The sequence below is a fragment of the Stigmatopora nigra genome, chromosome 14 (genome assembly GCF_051989575.1).
Source record: "Stigmatopora nigra isolate UIUO_SnigA chromosome 14, RoL_Snig_1.1, whole genome shotgun sequence".
NCBI classification, from domain to species: Eukaryota; Metazoa; Chordata; class Actinopteri; order Syngnathiformes; family Syngnathidae; genus Stigmatopora; species Stigmatopora nigra.
Window position 1 is genome coordinate 6806163 of NC_135521.1, and position 9761 is coordinate 6815923.

General features: G+C 40.9%; 1 protein-coding gene across 2 annotated transcripts in view; it reads right to left on the bottom strand.

Annotated features, from left to right (window-relative positions):
- Positions 1 to 9761, bottom strand: part of xpnpep2 (X-prolyl aminopeptidase (aminopeptidase P) 2, membrane-bound) — a 70312-nt gene that overhangs the window by 21056 nt on the left and 39495 nt on the right. The window contains exon 3 of one of the 2 annotated variants that reach the window (XM_077732156.1): positions 5409 to 5509. The gene's annotated coding sequence lies outside the window, so the exon portion shown is untranslated. Of the gene's footprint in view, positions 1 to 5408; positions 5680 to 9761 lie in introns of those variants that run through there. The other variant, XM_077732157.1, reaches the window with a different exon arrangement.

A 9761-nucleotide genomic window follows, 5' to 3' on the forward strand; every position in this document is an offset into this window, starting at 1 on the left:
GTCATAGCAAAGCTCCACATTCTGAAACCTTTTATTGGGCACACTGGTTGGTATCCATCGTGACCTCCAATTTAGCTTGAGGTAAACACCAGTTTCAAGCCCTCATCAGCAATCTGCATACATCTTACATGTATATGTTAACCTAAGTCATTCATATTCATAGCTGCCACTTCCACTTCTCTCTTGACACTTGAACCTTCTCAGACTTGCCTGTTGCGGTGCAAATGTCACCAATGCCCCGAATGGCATTTCACTTTCCTCTGGACCTTGACTTGGAGTCCCTGTAGTGTCTAATGACTCTACGTGTTAACTGTCACGCCACCCTTGAGCACCGCCTCACCTCCAAACCATCAGCAGACCACCAAAGGTGACCTTGGAAACTACAAGGAACAGCCATGAAAGTTCTACAGCAGTAAACTAATTTCCATGCATTGATCATTGATATATCAACATACTGTGAGATTACAACAGGAGGTATTAAGAGTTTCCCACTGTTAGTCTTTGTATTATTACAAGCAGTGACCTAAATTTTAAGATTTAACTCTTCAAATCAGATCTGTTGTAAGCATGTCTAAGTCCGAACAGAAAGCCAAGGTAACAAATTCAAGTGCATCCTTCTGAAAAAGACGCCATCGTTGAGTGAAGTTGATCAAAACACGTGATCATCACGATGCAAGCTCTCAGTCTGAAGCCAAAATGTTGCAACGCGTGTTCTATTTTACAACACATCCATCTACAAGGAACAAACTTTACACGCACTTAGCAGCCAAGACAAAAAGATAAATAGATCCGTCGTCACAATGAAAAGAATGGCGTCCAAACGTATCCTTCACAGCCACTATAAAGCACTCCGCTGCCACAAAAACTAAACTTGTCAAGAAGATGCATGCGCTGCAAGATGACAAACGACTCATCAAAGTGTCAGCACATCTGTTGAGAGTCAACAACTCAAACGTAGTGAAATATTTTGCCTGTTAATGGAGGGAACAGGCAAAATCTGCTCTAAACACTCTGAGATAGCTGCTTTATTTATTTTTTTTATTACTCAGGGAAATAAAGGAGTACAGTAAGTTTTGTACTACTACTTTTACATCTTTCGTAGCGTTGTTAAAAGCATACAAAAGTATTGAAATATTACTACTGAAATCTTATATTGTTGTACTGGATATTATTATGATTGGAAATTGTTGTCAGCTAATCGTAAGACACAATGAGACAACCAACCAATTTTGTAGTAGACAGCCAGAAATATAAATCAAATCAAATAAAAACAGATTTTATGGAGACTCTAATTCAATAACTAAAGAACAGCGTGGAAAACTAAATGCGAATAATAAAATTGATCTTGTTAATAACCATAAAACATCTGTACTTTTATTGAAGACTCTCAACGGCACAAAAAAAGAAGGCAAACGCGCCAGTTCTTTCTTGTATTATATGCTGTTTCTCATCTTCATCAAAGGGCTGACTTTGAACTTTCTTTGCTCGCCTGGTCATGTCTGCAATGGACATTTTTCAATTGTAAGAGAACCCAGCGAATTAATGAAAACTGGGACTAGCTTTGAAATTCAAAGTGCATTCAAACAAAGGCATTCAAAAAGAAAAAAGTTATGCTTCATCTTGTAATACAATATATTGCTATAGGTATTCAAATGTCCAGACTTTTTGGACACACCAGTTCAATCGGTCAACTTGGAATCATACAAGAACATCCAATCTCTTTTCAACACTGTCTTTTTGTCCCGAAAACATGAGTTCTCCAGCAGGGGCAATCATTCCCATTGACTTTTGGAGGATTCAAGTGATGAACAAAGCAGCTGTCCCGTAACCCCGCCTCCCCCCGTCAGTATGGAAGTGGACGTGCCCCTGGCCTCCCTTTGCAATCTCCCGCTTGTTTAACGTGTGCGCTGGCGAGGAACACAGTCATCTCGCGCCAACGTCACATGGCGGCACTTTGCGGCCCCCCGAGGGCTCTCCAGCTCCCTTTTTCGAAAATAAAAAAACATTTGCTGTCAAAACAGCGGACGTAAGGATATAAGTTATGGAAGCCAGCATTCTGCGTTTCGGGGAAAAAAGATGGCCGCTTGTTCTGTTACAAAAAGCAGCTGTGCTTGAATTATTAAACAACAAATTATCCATTCACTCATTTTCGCAACCGCTTTATCCTCACTAGGGTCATGGGGGTGCTGGAGCCGATCTCAGCTGACTTCGGGGCGGAGGACGACCTGAATTGGTGGCCAGCCAATCACAGGGAACGAAGAGACAAACAACCATTCACGGTGACACTCATACCTAGGGGCAATTTAGGGTGTCCAATCAGAGTGCTATGCATGTTTTTGGAGTGTGGGAGGAAACTGGAGTACCCAGAGAAACCCCACGCAAGAACGTGCAAACTCCACACAGGTGGACCGACATGGATTTGAACCCGGGACCCCAGAACAACAAATTATAAAATTTCTAATTTGATAATTTTATCATACTTTGGTCAGACACTATAATAAATTGGCTGCCATTGACAACCAATCCATTTGAAGTGGAAAGGTTGACAGTGAATGAACGGATATTAAGGTTAACTGCCACTCTCCCACTCCTAAGGGATTGGACGTTCACTATAGGAAAAGTCATTGGGCAAAGGAAGACTATTCAGAAACATTTATAATTGAGTAAGATTCTTTGTGTCAAGGGTAAACTATAATTAAAAAAAAAATATCCCATGTCATTCTGTCTAGCAACAAGAGGCCCAATCAGAGGTGTTCTTTACTTGCTGTAAACTGTAAAGGATTGAATGATGAGTTTATCCTCAGTCATGCTTATTTATAGATTTAGTGATATTAAGCATTCTACTGAGAATTTTTATTTGCCAATTCAACATTTAGACTCAAGTCACCCTAAAAATAAAAAAAGAAGAAAATCTCTCTTCATTCCAATCTCATCCTTCTCCCTTTCGCAGTTTTCATCCATCTAATTTTCCGCTTAGAGTTTGACACCAGCAGACTGGGCAGTAATTGGTGGCTTAGCAGTGAAGGCTCCAAAAAGATGCTTTCGGGTAGGCATCCTATCGAAATTCAGCCAATGCGCAGCCATCATAAGGATCTTTCCACTGTCGTGAAGCGTACTTATGGATAGCGCTACGGCATCCACTTAAATGCTAAGCAGCTCTCTCCACTTTCGGGTGGATATCATCCAGTCTGCTGGCCTTGTTCCTTTCCCACAGCGCTGCCTTGTTGTGAAAAGTGGGTCAAGGTTGTGTTTTTAGTCAATGCAATGTCTTTTCCCAGTCTATCAGCGGGTGACAAGTAAAGAAAATTGCACAAAAGAGGACAATATTATTCCTGCTGTTCCCTCTTTCACTTCTTTGAAGAGTGAAGGTCTATCATTTCATCAAAATAGATTTTTTTCTACTGCTGGGCTGCATTATGTCAAATCAAATTTCTGCATATATGTTGGTCAAAATTTGGCATGGGAACCTTTGGATACTTCACCAAATGATTTGGAATTAAAGACTCAGTATAACTAACAACAATGATCGATACATGATTTGAAATTAATAATTACCAGGTGCTGAAAGACAGCGACATTTGAGTGACAAATAATTTTTCTATATGTATAAAAAAATACATTGGTGCAGCCATTTTCATTTTTGGGCATGTCCACTATTTCTTAGGACATTTTACGACTTCAACAATAGTAATTGACTTGAAAATGAATGTGTGAAAGTCCTTGAAGATGCTAATTATTTTCTTTTTTTTTGCCATAAACAGATGTCAGATTTTACTGTAAGGCAAATGGCAGCCTCAATGAGAAAAAAAATGGTTTTCATTTTAACAGTGTTTGGAAGAATTCAAGCATTATCTTAGATTTTTGGTGCCAGGCAGTCACTTTTCCAGGGTTATCCAGTGAGAGACCTAGAGAGCTTTTCACAGCTGGATCCAAAATTGAAATGTGAGACTGCATAATTGCAGATTTGATTGCTTCAAATGTGCGCCGGGTGCAATTTTCCCCAAAGCAAATCTTTTAATTTACAAACTGCTAACCACTGGCGGTAAAAAAATAAAAAAATAAAAAGTGAGAGCGTAGCCACCCTTGGCTTTTACTCAAGATTTGCCAGCGTGAATGAACACCCTATTTTATGTGCAGGCGTCACATTTTTTATAGAAAGATGTAAACTTGGGCAAGTGCCAGGGATGACTTCCTGGAAATAACGGCAGATGAATGGAAAAATGCAATTGAATTTCAATGAGGCAATTTTACCGAATGCATCCATTTGTAATGGTGAACGCTCCGATATGAACTATTTCATGCTTCAGCTAGAAGAGGTTGTGATGCCAATTGTGACTTCAAAACTTATAACAGTGGTATCCAAACTATGCGACGTGGGCCAACAGTGGCCCACTCCCTATATCTTACTAGGCTGCAGCAACACACTTATTTATTTATATATTTATTAATGTCTAAATCTATTTATGTTTAAAATAGCTTTCCTATTTCTGCATCCTCACCCTCTTGCTACTGTGACAACGAAACTTCCCGAATACGGGATGGAATAAAGTTATCCAATCCAAACCAATATGGTTAAGAAATTAAAGCTTAAATCGTCCTACATTCTCTTGCACTTCACAGTTCAAAAACTCGAGGACACAGGACACAAATTTGGGGTGGGCCATCTGTGCGCTATTTAGTCCAGTTCTAGCCACCCTGTCTGCTTAATTCCAAAAGTCCCATTATGTCTTGACCATTGAAAAGCTTCAGATTTCATTAAGGAACAGGAAGAGCCACATTACCCTCTGGATTAATGTCAAGTTTGGCGTTTCGGGGCTGGCGGATTGAATGGCGTTTACATGACTTTTTTGACCTGCCTGTTGAAATGCACCCTAAATCATGAAATGAAGCTCATGGAAGAGCAGGTTGAGCACATAAATAGCTCATGAATTATGGACATTTTTTCATCAAGGCGCATATCTGTTACCCAAAATCTCCTCAAGTTGACGAGCGATTCCATCATTGGGATTGTGAACCACCACTATGTTGGCTCTTCAAAAGGCAGTAATGCATCATCACAGTCTGTTTCATAGCAACGTGTGCGCCATTCTTCTGATGGGATGTGGGCTGCTTGTGTTTCAATTTGCCGGGAACGCTTCTTTCAAGAAAGTTGACAGGCGACTTCACTTATGTCATACAGAGATGTTGGAAAACAAGACAGCACAAGTACAAAACATGGCCATGGGATTTACGCTTTGCTCTCACTCCCTATTCATTTTGAAATCATTTCTGTTTACTTCATTTTTGACTCCTCAACATTCCAGGTGAAATATTTTAGAGCCCATAGATGGCTGGGATAGGCTCCAGCACCCCTGCAACCTTTGTGAAATGAAGGAAAATGAATGTATGAATAATTTTAGAGGACTTACTGGTCACTTTCTGTTCAGTCTGAGTCCCTTTCTGCACATTATAAGAAATTCCGGGGTCACTTTTTGTCTATTTTGGACAATTTCTTGTTGATTTTGGTGACCTGTGGTAGGGCAAAAATAAATACACACCTGAGTTGTTGACTGATATTAGAATACAACATTTCAAGATGGATACTTTACGATGCATTGAAGAACCCTACTAAAGACATATAGTTTGTTGGCCTGTAAAAATAAACAGATAAGTCGCACTGAGCTAATTCAAAGCGGAGGGCAAACGTAGCGGTTTACAATCCGAAAATTGGGGTGCCCCGAAGCCTTAGAATCAAAGTAAAAGGAACTGGAATGACTTAAAACAGTTCTTGGACTTTGCTTTAACAGATGCCTCAGCATGTGCATCTTTCTTTGCCAGTAAAGCAACAGTCCATGTTAAAGATTTTAATCCCCGGAAATCTTTTAGGGATTGAAAGACTGCAACATCCGTCTTAATGCATGTAACATATATACAATATTCTCCATTTAATTCACCAAAGTGTTATTCTTATTTGAATGACAACTGCTATACTATGATTGAAAAGCATGAAAAAAATGAACACTTAATTTGAAAAGATATTGCAAGTGACTTTTTCTGAAGTTGCTCTTTTTAATGTCTATTTGATAGGGTTATGTGTCTTTTGAATGGACATGATCTCATTAAATTGAGGGCATAAAAGTCAGTGTGAATTTAAAAAATGCATAGAAATGCAATTCTAAAGAGGAAGCGCTGGTTGCTGGGTTTGCAAGAAGGTCAAACTGAGGAGACGTGAGCGCTTCACAGTCGTCCATTCATCAAGCAGCGAGTCAAGTACAAAGAACGCCATATCTTCTGCAGCCTTTTGTTTATCCCGCCCCTTTTCTTTTGCGCCTCAATTAAAACTCTTCACTACGATTTTCTCTCAATACCAAACCAAATAAAGAAATAACACATTTCCCTAATTTAATACACCAGCATAAAAATATCCAGCACTTTTTAAAAACATGTATATAGTGTATTACTTGGACTATAAGCTGCACAGACCAAATCCGACCCCTAACCTATTGACTTCTTTTTTTTTTAGAATAGGTGGTTTAGAAAATGATGGATGGATGTTTATAAAACTAGATCTTTGGAAGTATTACCTCCAAAGAGCCCGTCCACAAAAAAAAAAAAAGAATAACACACGCACAAATTTCATGGATAAAGTACTAAATGTCAACAGCGGACAAGGGTCGCGCAAGCATATGTAGAACTGGGAAAGGAAATGCCTGTATATTCTTGAAATAATAAGTAATCATGAAGAATCACCAAACAAAAGCTGCAAAGGCAAAAGCAATTCTGACATTAAAAGGGTTTAAGAGTTCAGCTTCGGGTGTTTTAAATGGAAACACAAAAAGACTCTTTGTCTTGCTACTGATGGCGGAAGGCTTAAGAAGATGGCGTGAAAGCTTCCATTTTTCCACAAAACCTCTTTCCAAGACACATCACGTCTGTCTCTTTTCAGAGGCTGCCGTCCGTCCCCCGCCTGCCCCCCCCAACTTGGCCTACCAAACATTTAGTTATCTCTCATCTGTCACGTTACATCTCACCGTCCCTCCCGTGTGAGTGGGCTCGGCCAGGCCCCGGCACGCTCGGTCCCCGGCCCCCAGCCTCACAGCCTCCCAGACTGCATCCACAAGGAGCAAATCAAGCGTTTCTCAACGGATGGCCAGTCTGATAAGAAGGACAATATTGGCCAGCGAGTCAGAGAACGGCGTTGGAGACAACGCCCCCCTTGCTCCTAGCTTGTTTTGACTGCGTTTGATGCCGCTTTCCACTGGCAAAAACAAGGCCGGATCGTCGGCCTATCTGCTGAGAAACAATGACGCCAGTGCTAAGGGAAGCCGCTGTTTTTATTCCAGCCTTTGTGGAACAGTGCCTGGAGTTGGCGCGCTGCCATCATCGCGGCGCGCATACCGACGCACGCGGGCGAGGTCAAAGGTTGAGCTCGAGATGCTTGTTGACAAGTGAAGAGGCAATCGACGGTATCAGAGGAACGGGAGGGCGCTGCTATCACCTGGCACCTGAACACACAGCTTGGCGAGATTCTGTCGTGTGATTAGGCTGATTCAGTGGCCATTTGTTGTTCTGTAATATCTTTGACATGTTCAGGGGGGTCTGCAACGGGTTCTGCTGGTTTCCTCAAATGGGAAATGTGCTTACCGTAGGCAGATTTTAGGGCTGAGTGCACATTTGTGACAATACATTCGAAAATATTGTTCAACTATAAATATAAATAAATTCTTAGGCCAAAATATCCTATTGAAAAAGTGTCACTGTTAAAAAAAGATTTTTCCGTGGCAGAAATGTTGACAATTTGTATGCCGATTCATTCATTTAAACAAAAATAATTGAAAATGAAGACAATATTTTTACAATACAATACAATACTATACATATACAATACTTCATATTGTATATCCATTTTATATTATTTTTACTTATAATGTGTGCACTTTAGGCTGAAATCTCATTGTACTTGTAAAATAACACTAAAGTCATTCAATTCAATACTTTCATTTGAAGCCTTTTCTGTCAATGTTGTCAGAAATATGGTATGCTCAGTTGATGTAGTATTTCATTAAACATCCAATGCAGGGCATACAAACGCAGGTGGAAGTTTTTTCCCACTTTAACTCAACAAAAACCTCAACATCCGTCATCCATTGAACAATAACAATACCAACAAACATCCCGACACATCATCTGAATCCTCTGCTTTACATATAGGAACTGAAAAAATCTATTTGAATAGAGTCACGAGAGGATGGACTTAATTTAGCGCACAGCTGAATGGCGAGACCACCTGCTGCGGACATTGACATCAGAAAAATATGCCATTTGCATCATGCATGACAGCATGACTTTTCTGAAGAATGTCTGCCTGTTATTAAGAAGTCAGGAATCAGGAAGAGTCATCAAACGCAGACATTCCTTCAAGCGCGCTTCCTGTAAACAGCCAAGTGTTTCCTGCGTTGAGGCAGATGTTTGGCCCTATTGCCGCCTTCCGACCTCGGCCCGTGTCCTGTTGACCCCAAAATCCCCCCCACACGACGTGGAGTCGTCCCCCCCGGTTTAGGGTTGGCCCGGTGGCAAACGTCCTCCGACAAACGTGGAACAAACGCCATCTGCTGCGGTTTCATTACAAGGCTTTGCGCCGAGCTAAGACAATTAAAGCTAATAGAGTGCAAATGTCTGAGCTGGTACTGCCAACTTTACAATGTCGCCTGTATTTCCATCCACATCCATATGCCGTTTTAATGGCTGCTAAAACCACAGTTATAAATTATCAAGAAAGCAGGGGCTGGGGAATGGGAGCTACAATTTAACCGATTGTCACAAATGAGTTACATTCCGAAATCAAAGCAGCCCAAAGGCTTTTTAAATCGAAAGTTGTATTTCATTATTTCAGTTTTAAATGGATTATTGTATTTTATCATTGTCATCGACTGTGTTTTAAGACTATAAGAAACAATATATTAAAAATAAACCAATTCTGGGTCCATGGATTGGACGTCTAGCATCGTCTGACACAGCCAATCAGTTTTTTTCCTCTTTTAATTGCCGTGGAGGGTTTAATAGCCCACTCAAACGAATTACTCTTCACTTTAAAATATCTCCTGGCTTTGAAATCCTTCCCGAATGCCGGATTAAATTGAATTTGGAATTACTCCTTAATACTAAATGGGACGATAATGGCGGCGTGATCCCCGCATCTATCTGCCATTAGCAACGATTGGGAAGGATTTCTGTCAGTGATCATTGAGCACATTTGAGAAGACGTGCCGGTGATGAACAAATTCTCCTAAAAGCAAAAAAACTAATTATCTCCCGGCTAAAAAAAGGAGTCCGGATAAGCATCTTTAGCCCCCCGGGGCTAAAAGGAGCTTTCCACGTGAACAGGAGAGGCCTTCAAGTGCCTTGTAAAAATGGAAGGTCCTCCTCTATGTTGGATCTCAAGTGGGTGGCGTGGACCCTCCCACGGCGGGGACAATGGCCAGGCTATGGTGACACGGGCGTTGGTGAGTTGAAGGTCGCGGGACCCCTCTACTCAGGTCCACGCCACAAAGTGGAAGTCTTTAGTGACAACACAGAGAAGAAGCCTGGCCGGGGAGATGGATTTGGGTCTGCAGGGTGGGACCTCAAGGCTATCCATCAATCATATGTCAATGCCTGCCTTTAGGGACCATGAGCCTAAATGCCAAAAGTGAAGCGACTCATCAATCTTGGAAAAAAATAAAGGATGCAATGGCTGGGACTAGTTAAAACTTTGATGAAAATTAGAAAGGTTCATTTTAAGA